This window comes from Lethenteron reissneri, chromosome 34 (genome assembly GCF_015708825.2).
Source record: "Lethenteron reissneri isolate LAM-NWPU_2019-01 chromosome 34, ASM1570882v1, whole genome shotgun sequence".
Taxonomy (NCBI): Eukaryota; Metazoa; Chordata; class Hyperoartia; order Petromyzontiformes; family Petromyzontidae; genus Lethenteron; species Lethenteron reissneri.
Genome location: NC_083812.1, coordinates 5,848,843 through 5,862,246, shown reverse-complemented (window position 1 = coordinate 5,862,246; position 13,404 = coordinate 5,848,843).

Below are 13,404 nucleotides of genomic sequence, written 5' to 3'. Positions count from 1 at the left end.
CTCGATAGACCTGCTCTCCACCTGAGGGCGTCTGCTTGCGTTGTGGCCGAAATGTCGTGAGAATTATTTTATTATGTTTTATTTTTATTATTTTATTGTTTCCATTCTACGCGACTTTACCGAAAGAACCAAGAAGATGAATCCCTGCAGTCACGAAAGCTTTAAATCGAAATTTAATGCTTAGATTGTGGACAGTACTGTACTAATATTTCAATGCTATTCACTGCCCATTCCCAGACACTTGGGGAGTGATACTGTAGAGTCCCAGAGCCTAAGATAAGCACAGGTATTAATAGTTTTAGTTTAAAGCATAAGTGTTCAAAACCACTCTTGCTAAGCTGTAGCTAGCGTAATATGCAAAAAAACACAGTGCAGGCACACAGTCATTTGTACGTTTAAGGCACAACAATTAAGGATAACCAGGTATGATTTGTGGCAAGTGCTGTTCATGGCTGAGTTCTGTGAAATATATTTTATTTTATACATACAAAGGATATTCCAAGGTCAATTACGTGCTTCTCTACTCCTAAATATCGATTTAAAGCTTTCGTGATTGCAGGGATTCATATTCTTGGTTCTTTCGGTAAAGTCACGTAGAAGGAAAATAATCAAATGAATAAAATAAAACATAATAAAGTTCTCACGACGTTTCGGCCACAACGCAAGCAGCCGTCCTCAGGTGAATAAACAGAGCTGCTGTCTTTCCGACAGCTCTGTTGAAAAATTTGCATTAGGTAAAAAGTAGAGGCATTATAAAGCATCGATAAATAGATTAATGTTGTTTCTTAAGCTCACAATATATATTGATTCAAGTGTGTAAAACTTAATGTTGTACAAAATATGCATACAATGTTCTAGTCCTACATTTCGGCTAATGGAGCAAACTAATCAGGACGAAGAACAAATAACACAAATATATAAATGAGATGGTAATACAATTAAAACGAGATATATTCTTGAATCGGACCCTGGCCAGGAATCATAACCAAATGGCTAAGCTATAGTCATATCTAAGCTACAGTCCTATCTTCCAGAAAACTAATTAGGACCATGAAATAAAATAAACAATACAAATTATATGGTAAAAAAATTGATGTATTCGAGCAATCATAACCAAATGGGTAAGCTATAGTACTATCTAAGTTATAATCCTATCTTACAGCATTGGATGCAAGGCCGTAGCCATGGAGTCAACATTGCGGAGGACCAAATCTCTCAGGGGGTCTGGGGGTCCCACCAAGAAAAAAAATCTAAATTTGAAAAGAATTTCCTGCCATTTCATGCCTAAAATATTAAAAAATTCACTTACACATAGGATGGACTTTTTATTTATTTTTTACAATAATGTCTAATAGTGTATTGTATTACATTGCTCTGTTTTTTCTTTTTTTGCTTTTCTTGTTTCATTTTATTATAATTACGGCCTTGATTGGATGTGGAATTAACTCGTGCCGTATTAACATTAATGGACTCAGTTTGTCGAGAAAAAAACAACTTGGTAGCTGACTCCGCCTCTAAATTTTACACAGCCTATATATCTATGCGTTTTAAGGCAACATCTAATGGGGTTTTTATTCTAAGAGTGTAAATACCCCTGTGTTGTACATGGCAGAATTGGGGATAACCCAGTTTAATACAAATTCTTCGTGATGAATACCCGCCGACGTAAAGGAAAATGTAATAAGCAAAGAGTTCACATCACTGATATACTTCTGCTAAATAAATACAGGACCCTAAGCAAATTTACAGTAATAAGGAGAGTTTTGAAATGTCCAACCACTGCAGCAATCTATATATGTGTAATCCATTATTACCAAACACCAACTGGTCAGGAAAACCACAGCATTGGTAATGATTGCACCAGAAGTGGACACAGAAGGGATGTCCTCACATTGTCTTACAAAATGCAGATGTCTACTGTGTGTGCCAAAGCAGCCGATGACACGCGTTTTCTCAGTTGTGTAGATGCCATACATGATGTATATGTGCAGCCCTTTCGTCAATCCATGGCTGAGGGCCGTCCCACTCTGTGCAGATCACCACGATGATCAGTGGGCGTTTGTGAAGGCGGGGAGCATAGAAGTACAGTACAGTAATTGATTTTACTACACTGGCATTGTACTACCCAACGCAGTACTGTGACATCCTGTGTATGCATGGAGGTCGCCAACCCAAGCACTCTCCACGTTTAAACCCTGAGTAGCCTCCGGGGATCTGACGAGATCCAGGTGCATTCCGGGTGATTTTGGTCACAGGCACGCTCATGATGCAAGCATCGAGTCACGTGTGTACGACTTAATAACAGCATATCCAATTTACACGCAATTATATCAAATTGTTACATTTTGCCTAACGAAACAGAAAAAAATGAACAAAACAATACATCGGAGATGGGGGCGAGAGTGAATATTTACAAACTTTCAAAATGCCACCTGTAAGCACAAGCATGCTTCCACATTGAACCTAAGAAAAGATCACACAATATCGATCACGTGTCGGAGTCGTCCAGTTGAATATTGCTGCCCGAAGTCAAGGTGTTTGTCACCTAACCTGTAGGGTTAGGGGTGCAGTTGAGGTGGTCATCATCTCTTCGATATGTACTGTTACCAGTACAGCACGATGACTGTTGATTAACCATATCATGGCCAAGTCGGTGCAATTGTATAAGGTTAATCATGTTTAATGATACATTCAAGCCAATGAACCAGATATGCCAACAAGAGAGAACAAACGAGAAGCAATGCAAATGTGATAGTCAAAATGTACCTCTGGATGCGTTACCTATGACTAAATCACCAAGAATGCGCCCATTCTTTTTAGATTTCAGAAGCTAAGCAGGCGTGGGCCTGGATATGTATGTACGTTGAACTTATTTATCACTGTATGAAGACAATCGTGCTAAGCGGAGGTGCGGAGGAAGGACAACAAACTAAACACGAAAAGCAGTTCTGAATAAATGAGTTTTAAATCGAGATTTAAAAGCGCATAGCTCCAGTGGCTTCCTAATATCGGAAGGAAGAGCGTTCCAGACGGCCGCAAGAAGCGCATCTGTAAGCGCGCGATGTAGTGACCGTCTTTGCTCGATGGCTAGCCAAGAGTCGCTGGGTCGTGCTTGGATGAGCGACCACCATGCACAAAACAGGTGTGTTTAGGTTGCTGCAGGGGTCACGTAAACAGTGCACACAAATGCATTGTTGTACTCTACTATGCTCCAACGTGTCTATGCCCCCCCCCTTCCCCCCCGTTCACCGACCCACATTACCAGTTTGGTGCAGTTTGGTCAAATAACTCCCACAACCGGCTCGGTATGGATTGACAAAAGGACTTTACTCATGCACATGTGTATTTTAGCCTTGGCCAATGTATGTGTGTGTGTGTTGAACTTCTTTCGCACCGTACGTAGCCAACCGTGACTACAATACACCAGAGCGGGAAATGTATCGGTTTTATTTTGTAATAGATTAAAGAAACAGTGATTTGGACATGCGAGGAATGAGAAGAGAAAGTGTGTGGCTGTAGAAGATTGTGTGTGTGTGGGTTGGAAAACACTAGCAGTATTAACAAACTCTGGTTCTGGGAAGTTGGTCCAGATGTGTGTTGCTTTGTCCTGCACAAGGCTAAAGTCAGGCAGAAACTCACTGAAACTCAGTTCCTCAGTTCTGAACACAGAAGCAGATGCTGCCAACTTAATTTTAGCACAATGCTCACTGCATATGTCTGTACTCGATTACATATGCGCGTGTAAAAATGTGCGGTGCGTATGCCACACGTGCGTGCGCAATCTTATCTTATAATAGATTTAGGTAGCGCCTTAATCCAAGGCGCTTTACAACAATGATACAATTGTACATAATATGATATTGGTTGACATAAATACTGGTGTTGTTTTATAAGTGGTGGTGTAGCTACGGTAACAGCTCGAGAACAGGTGGGAGTGCCCAAACATATTTACACCAGCCCACAGGGGATTATTGTGTCCGTCCGTCGTGCAGGGAGGGGCTGGGTGGGGAGGGGCTGGGTGGGGAGGGGCTGGGTGGGGGGTGGGAGAGGTGGGGCTGGGTGGGGAGGGGCTGGTCACCCCGTGGTGCCCTTATAAAACTCAACGTTTAACCTACTCACGCCGGCTTGTGCCCGCCCTCACAGTCGGGAATATTTGCGGAATACACCACGCCGCCGTTGACCCTGGCCATTGACCGAGCAACCCAACGTTCCTACCAGCTCCCTCTGCAGGAATGTGTTTACATCACAGGACCATGAGAGGCGGTGGCTTGGGAAGGCCCTCTTCCATTGAACATGGCTGATGGTGATGATTAAAACGGTAATAGGTACTGTATGGAAATTAGTCAAGTTTGCTGTCCTACATATCTAACCTTGTACAGGCCCCCTCTCTATAAAGATTGTAATGTTGTACAGGATGTATATCAGTGCACATCATTATCATTATCAGAGTTTTTTTGCATTTTGACTGCTTGTGTTGTGGTTATTGCAAACATGACCCCTTGTATAAAGGCGTCAGTTTTTGTACCAGATGAAAGGGTAAAAACCTATTACTATAGGATGTATATCATCAGTAATTTATATCCAAGGTGGTAAGGTGAATGGTTTGCATCTGTAGAACCAACACGAGTATTTAAGGAACGTAATTATACCAACTATAGCTGAATTGCAAATGAAATGTTCATACAGGTATCCATCGGTTTACGAACGTTCAGTTTACAAAGTTACGCGTTCACGCAGTTGGCAAATTATGGACACTTTTCGACTAACAATATCGAATTTCCGCCTTATCGAAATTTCACACGGCGTGCGCCGTGAGATCAAACAAGGCTGCGTCATCCTTCAGTGACAGTGTCACGGTATCCCGACAGTGCAACACTCACGTCTCCGCATCACTTTCCCAGGCATTCCAATATTCAGCAGATCTTTTGGTGAGTTCCCCTTAAAAGGAAAATGTTGTCAAATTAATTATTATAATAATTGGTTCTTTACCCTTCTATCTGGCAACAAAACTGACACCTTTTTGCAAGGAGTCATGTTTGCATAGACCGCAATACCTGCAGTCATAATACAAACAAAAGAACATAACTCTGATAATGTGCACTGTCCTTGAAGTTGATTGGTCCACACCCGAGACAGCTTTCCTTCGAGCCTAGTCTCATATGGGTTGGACCAGATGACGCCAAAAGGCGCACAACTCAAGGACAATGCACCATCAGAGTATGAGAGCTCGGGGCAAGCATCTACACTATGGGGACCTCATTTGCCAGTAAAAATATGATAATTGGTTCTTTACCCTTCTATCTGGCAACAAAACTGACACCTTTTTGCAAGGAGTCATGTTTGCATAGACCGCAATACCTGCAGTCATAATACAAACAAGCAGGGTAAAGAACCAATTGGTGGCAATTGTAAAAAAAAAATACATTTGGAAATTACATCATGGGACCTCCTTTTCCAGTACCAAAATATAAGAATAGGTTTTTTCCCCTTTTTTCTTTCAACAAAAAAACACATTTTACAATGAATCATGTCTGCATTAACCACAATACTTGTGGTCAGAATGCAAACAAAAAAATACTCTGATAATATATGCATTGTCTTTGAAACTGATTGGTCCACACCAGAGACAGCTTTCTTTTGAGCCTCGTCTCAAAAAGTGTTAGACCAGAGGACGCCAAAAGGCGTACAGCACAAAGACAATGCACTATCAGAGTAATGAGAGCTCGGGGTGAGCATCTACATCATGGGACCTCCTTTGCCAGTACCAAAATATGAGAATAGGTTTTTTTACCCGTTTTTCTGACAACAAAAAAACACCTGGCAACTGACCACAAGTATGGGGTTAATTCAGACATGATTCCTTGTAAAAGGTGTTTTTTTTGCCAGAAAAAAGGGGAAAAACCTATTCTCATATTTGGAAATTTACCTAAACATATCATAAATGAGAATGAAAGTGAAATGTTTTAAATGTATTAAGCTGTAAGAGGAATACTGTTGAAACCTACATAAAAGAGAGTGTATACATTTGACATGTTTTACTATCTCGTACAATACACAGTGATTACACAGCCAAAAATGTATGTTTATGACAGGGGAAAATGTTCAGCTATTGTGAATGCGTGCCGGTTTCTAACGCATGTGTTACTTGATTTTTGCTTTTCTACCAACCTCTCCTCCCCTTATTGTCTTATCTGTGAGGATATGTATCAAATTTGCCTTGCGCATCTGGTCAACATACAGATTCTGCATGAATGCAAATGAATATGCCGTGGAAATTTCCCATCCAAATATAGGCCACTTCCTCCTTCCTCCCTGTTGCACCCCCTCGGCTGACCTCACTGCTGACTTCAGCTGCTTGCTGGACAGCTTTCGTTTCAAAATGTTTGCTATGTTTAGATTGCATTGCTGCTGACAAAGACCAAAAACTAAACTCAATTTTCCGTATTGAAACACTACGGTTACATTATGCTAACCACGCAATTGTTATTAACAAAAATTAGAGGCAGCTGTACGATCATAGTAATAATTGATTGGATAGCCAATTTGGATAGCCGATTTGTTAGAAACGTTGTTTTTCCCCCCAGCAGTGTGTGAAGATTTCTGTGCATACATATGAAAAACAAAAGGCGTCACAACTTCCGTGTAACATTCTCGCTGAAGGATTGTGTTTGTGCCCTTGAACCCAACGGATCCCTTTCCAAAGAAATGCAAAATCAACGTTCCGCATTTTCTTTGTGCAGCATTATTTATGAGACCTCCAGATTTTTTTCGTCAAAAATTGTGTCAAGAAGAAGATTTATAATCTATGAAGCACATTAATATGCAGAAACAGTATACCATAATTTGCAATTCATGAACGCAAGTATATATGTTTTATTAGTTCCCTTATGTTAGGCGTTCTTTATGCTCACTTTTAAGAGTGTTTTTTACATATCGTTAAAATTGTAACATTATGGAGATATTCCATTCGCGTCTGGTCAAGTTACAAAACTAGGCCAAAATACGCTCTGGAAGAGCTCTCTAGCGCTCCGTGGACTGGAGACCCTTCTGCCAGCAGTGCATGTAAGCAAGCAATTGCAGGGGCTACACCTTTACCCTTTAATATTCAACTTTTTTTTTACCAGAACTTTGTTAAAACGTAACCAGTCAATTCTTACAGATTAGTTATTTGTCCAAGCAATCAATCATCCGCGAACGTCTCTCCAGGTAAGCCACATCTCATTCTGGCTTCGTTCAATGTATGGACTCGGCATTGTGATATTACCTACAGTATTCTGCTTTACCTAATGACCTTCATGTGATAATCATGCATGTTCATCTGTACGCAGTCTTGTTTGTTGCCATTATCTCATATTTTACATATAGTGGAGGGGTTTTCTGAGCATATTCTTCCTTTGTTACTCTGCCCCTCTATTTCCATGTTCTGCTACTGCCTGTGAACTGGACGAAAGCAAACATTCCAGTTCGGCTAGATTGCTCGAACATCTGATGGCCAGGAAGCAGGAAACCCATTGCTTCTGCAACAGTGGTGACGTCAATTGATGCTCTGTGACTTCCGTGACCTGCACAGCACTCTTGACAAGAAGCCCCAAGGCCGAGGCCAAACATCAGTTCATATTTAGCAAAGGGTGATCTGGAAGTAAACACGAAATGTAAAATGCGTGAAATTGTACGTTGTTGTTAGTGCTGCAACTCATGAAATAAATTAATGGGTTGCAAGGAGTAGTTGTTGTTTTTTAAATACAGAATTGGATCTGTGATATTAATCCCCCATGAATGTGAGGGATCAGTATCACGGATATCATTATCCACGGGGTTATCCGTGATTTTACCCTACTTATCCGCCGCAAAACCACGCAGATAACCCGCGGTTCATTTTTAATGTGACTCTTTTTATTCGCGCAAAAAAATTGTGAATAGTAAACCGATGAGCAAAGCTTGATGACAAAATGCGCAAATAATTGCCGATAATAAGAATAGGTTCACGGATAATATATTGTCTGCGGACCCAACAGCTGCCGCGCATGATAGGAGTCACTGGTAATAGGGTCAACGTATAAACGTTCTGTTGTAGTCTCTTAATCATCAGCAATATTAATACGGCCAATATTAGCAATATTAATGCCCCCTCCACAAGCGTAAGCAAATTCACTGCAGTGCACGCAGACCGAGATGCAGTTGACAACAAAGGAGGGCTTCATTGACCACGTCAATTACATTCATTTGTGTGCTTAAAACGTGGTCTGAGCGTCACGTGTGAAAAATAGCAAATTACGAAAATTGTACATCAATTGTATGCGAATACATTTTCATGAATAGGTTACCCAAAACGAGAATAGGGTATTCAATTGCTGCTATAGTCGGTTTACAGTTGTACTATAGGAGTGTCGGATATTGATGACGGATGTGGAATTGTGGGTGTTTTAAATGTCAACATTCTTCACCGTCTGCAGTTTGAAAAGGGGATCTGCAAATGATAAGCGGGAGTTGTAAAAAAAAAAAGTACAGTATAATGTAATAAAAACATGTAGATTATTCTTCTTGGTTCTTTCGGTAAAGTCACGTAGAAGGGACATAATAAAATAATAAAAAAACTATTTTATTTTAGTATGTTTTATTTTAATTATATTAGTAATTCCCTTCTACGTGACTTTACCAAAAGAACCAAGAAGATGAATCCCTGCAGTCACGAAAGCTTTAAATCATGTAGATTAAGTTTTAGAAGAGGGCAGGTCGAGATATTGACAGAGTGATAAGCGTTTCTAAAGTGATGAGACCCAGCAGGCTGTTTTAACAGAGGTGATACGGCCAAGCATGCGAGCTGCCCACAGCTTGAAGAGAGAACATTGCACGGAGAGATGGGTGCTGTAAACAGTCCCAATCCATCACATTCGTAACCAGCCTGACTTGCATTGTCTACCCCGTTGCACGGTTGAATATTCATCAAAAGCACAACAGATACGATGCGCTGCAAACAACAAATCATATTTCGATTTAAAGCTTTCGTGACTGCAGGGATTCATCTTCTTGGTTCTTTCGGTAAAGTCACGTAGAAGGGAAGTAATAAAATAATAAAAATAAAACATAATAAAACAATTCTCACGACGTTTCGGCCACAACGCAAGCAGCCGTCCTCAGGTGAAAACCAGGTCCGTCGAGGCGACAAAGGAATTCCTTTGTCAATGCGTCCAGCTTATATATATGCTCCAAGCTCGTGTGCTGTTTCATTCAGACTCTGTCGCCTCGACGGACCTGGTTTTCACCTGAGGACGGCTGCTTGCGTTGTGGCCGAAACGTCGTGAGAATTGTTTTATTATGTTTTATTTTTATTATTTTATTACTTCCCTTCTACGTGACTTTACCGAAAGAACCAAGAAGATGAACAAATCATATCACAAACAACCGCACAGTATTGAGGAACTCTGCAAAACGAAAGAAGTAACTTGTGGCTTGTTGCTGGGTGTGGAACTTCAGGGGCAACAAAAAGTGAAATGTGAGATAAACTACGAGACTAAAAACTGTTTAAGCTATTTTTACTTTAGCAGGTAAGGCACATTGAGCTATATAGCTATTTTTTTAGAAGCGACCTCGCCACAAATGATAGCTTAACAAAGTAGCTTATCATGTGGACATTCATAGCAGTAAAATACTCGAAACGCCTGATGTTGATTCTAAACGTGGAGGGAACCCCCGGATGACCCGGGAGAAAAATCCACGCGACCACAGAGAGAGAGAGAGACACGCAAACTCTAAATATACAACAGGCGTCAGAGTCTGGATGGAACTCACGACCTCCTGTATACGAGGCGAGGTAGTTATCATCTCGCCACCGAGGTTGGGACATGGATGCATGGATGGCAAAGGGCGGAGTGCAAGTGAGGAGCTACAACAGGATATAATGAATCATTCCATTTCTGTCGCGAATTCATGATGTGCTATTCCAGGCGCAGTCCACGCCACCGCTCCCCGCACGCCCTCGTTGAGCTGGCCAGGTTACCCTCCCTCCTCCAGCCCCAGCCTCATCTTTCGCTTTCGCTCAGGCTCGCCGCTGACAATTGTGGCGAGGGAGTGCTTTGGTCGGAATGCCGAGAGGGGGGTGGTGGTGTTTGTCGTTCACGTGGGCTTCAAGGAGCCGGTTTTGTTGCAACGGTGAGCGCGCTCACGAACCCGGTGACCCAGGATCGATTCCCGCTCGTATCCACCAACTGGTAGTGGCCCGATTTGTCTGAACCGGCTATGAGGGCCCTCCCTTGGGTCGACTCAGCCTCAAATGAGTACTTGGTGCGCTGGTCTAAATATCGTCACTGGGGGAGACAAAGGCGGCCGGGCGTGGTGTTGGCCGACTCGCCCGCTCTTGTGCCGTGCCGGCCATCATAGGTGGCTTGCCCCAACAGTCTATTAGGGGCCATCCATTGAGTAGGTACGCAAAAATCTGACAAAACTTGACCCCTTCTCCCCTCCCTGTACCTGCGTTCGTACGCTTGACGCACCCCCCCCCCACCCCCCGAATCATATAGAACGGCCAGTATTTAATCCACGCAGAAACGATAAAGGATTCATAATATGAACGTGTTTGAGCAAACAGTCCACCACCGGACTATCTAACTCATTCGAAGGCCAATGTAGACAAATGATTATCGATGCTTCACCACCCCCCCCCCGTTTCCTATGCATACATTGTCAGTAGACCCCCCCCCCCACCATACGCAAGCTACGCATTTGGGTTAACCCCCCTCCATGCGTACGTACTAAATGGATGGCCCCTTATAGGTCGATATTTGTATTTATCTTTCAGGTAAAGGATAGGGGTGGGAAGAATTATCCTGTTTGAGTGAAGGGGAGATTTGGGCTGTGAGATTATAATGGTGGGTGCGTCCCGAGCTGCTCAAGAAACGGACGTGGTGGTATTCAAGCGAACATTATTTTGGAAATCCCCGTTCAACGGCAAAATAGGCTGCGAGTCGAGACGATACATCAAAGAAACTGCAGGCCACGACCTCCCCCAACCTCCAGTGGCTCACGCGTCACAACACCCCTTGTGACCCTTCTGCTTTCTGCGCACGTTTGACAATGTTTACGGTCACAATGCAAAAAATTGATGCGCACGTGGCACACACGTGGAATGTATGGGTCCCGTGGGCGGCGTGGTGATGAATTATGGTCAAATAAAACGTCCACGACCCGTAACGGCGTGGAGACGCCGCCTGTCATCCCGCATACATACGTAGTACATAATAATTTGTAATAACAAACAAAAGTCTGTCCACAAAGCGTCATGGAAGAAGCCATACCTGCCAACCTGTACGATTTAACCTCGTATTCATGGACAGGGAAAATGAGTTTCCAGGTCCGTACGGCGTACAGCCGTTTTAATATCGGCAACAACAAAAAAAATGGTCTATTTGTTTGTGTTTCTCCCTTGTGATGGGACTTTGTAGGATGAACGTTGAGATTTATAAGGACACGGGGTGACCAATAAGGTCTGAATTGGTCTGTAAACCCACAACCCTTTTCATGTATTGTTGGTGTTAGTGCTTAACAGTCATTGCGACTGGATTAAACTGAAACATTCTCTTCAAAAGACAGTGATATTTCCAGTTAAGGTGTTTTATTTAACTAAACACGACTTTCTTTTGGGATCACCATCATCAGTTACTTCACTCAGGTGGTCATGAGGATATCATTGATGCTTTCGCAATCGGCTCCGCAATTCTTGCGATCTCTTGCAAATCCGAAGGTCATACAATTGCAGCTTCCTCGTATATGTAATTAGTGGTTTGTGTACCTAAACCTTTGTTAAGGCACAAGCTTTGAAATTAGGCATTTTTTTAAAGAGACGGGGCTTTATCAGATTGTAAACTAATTAGAGTTTGGTCAAATAATAATACAGCCATGTCCTTTATTTACCCAGAAGTCTATCAAGTCGCAAGATGATTTTCTGTAACTCTGCAATGAGGATGTTTGGCAAATTCCTATAAAGTGTTTGGTATGTGGGAGGATCTTACGTGGAGAAAACAAACGTACGAGGAGTAGTAAACACTCACAGATTCAAACGTCCATTACCGTTCTACAATCTCCTGCTCACTTGGCAGCATCAATCAGAATGGGTGAAGGGAAGCAAGGCTAGTGGAGATGGGTGGAGGGGATTCAGTTAAAGATTAGCTAATGCACTGCAATATGTGCCCTTTGTCATTAAAAGCAGTAACTTCGTGCGGTAAATGTGTACCCTGTGTCAGTCAATCCACTGCTGGCTGAGGGCCTATCCACGCTCAGCAGGCCTTGGGAGTTATTTCACTAAATGCTGGTCAGTGCGGGTTGGTGAATGTAGGGTGCATATACGTTGGAGCATGAGTACTGAACAACATTTGCTACACAGCCATCCACTGTCCACCAAGCCAGCCCTGCAGTCTATTAGTCTATAAACCCTTCTGTGAATGGGCATCACGATCCACGGTCCAGACTCATCCCTGCTTAAGCTTTCAAGATCTGTCGAGATCGGGTGGAATCTGGCAGTAACACGTTAATTAGCACGGCCGACTACGTACGGTGCGAAAGAGATTCAACATACATACATATGTAGTGTCAACGATTCATAGTCTATGGAAACTGTATGCTTGGGTGCAGATAAAAATGCGGCAGGTATTGCACTGCCCGCTCACGCCTCTGCTGAGAGAAGGGCCTCCACTAGGTGGAGCTTTTGAGTGATTGAGGGTGGCTGTAGAGGTGATCTTGGCCTGCTTTTCCACGCTGATCAGACGTCTAAAAGACGAGTTCGGTTCAAGTACCCACACTTTGCCAACTGTGCGCACCAATAGTATCGTGATAGTCTAGAAAATCAACCACCACGGTGAAGGCAGAGACAAGGGTGGAAACAAAATAATACAAGAGAAACTGGAGCTTTCGTCAACAAGAATGGGTGAAGGGAGGGAGGGGGGTTAGGGCTGCAGGGGACATGAACGCAAGAGAAACTAGATTCCTGATGATTTGCTCAACACGACAGCGTGGACGTGGGGGGGGGGGTGCAATGGGCGAGACAGCAATCACGTGCAGTGTGTACCGCCAATGGAGCACGCGTTCCGCATTGTTTCTGGCGTAAAGTGGTGGGGAGGAGGAGGGTGGTGGTGGTGGTTGGTTCAGTGGATGGAGGGAGGCTGGGTTGGGGGTGGGCACTGGGCTGGTGCTGATAGAGGCTGGGAGGGTGCGGGGATTGTCAGGGTAGGAGGGTGAGGGATTGAGGTAGTAGAGGAGGGAGGGTGTTGAGGTTTGGAGGGCGGGTGGGTTGGTATTTGGAGGTGTACGTGGATGGAAGGGTAAGGAGGGGGTAGAAGGGTGAGGAAAGGAGGATAGAGGGAGGGCAAGGGATTGGTGGTACGGATGGTGATGGGATTGGGGTGAGTAGAGGAG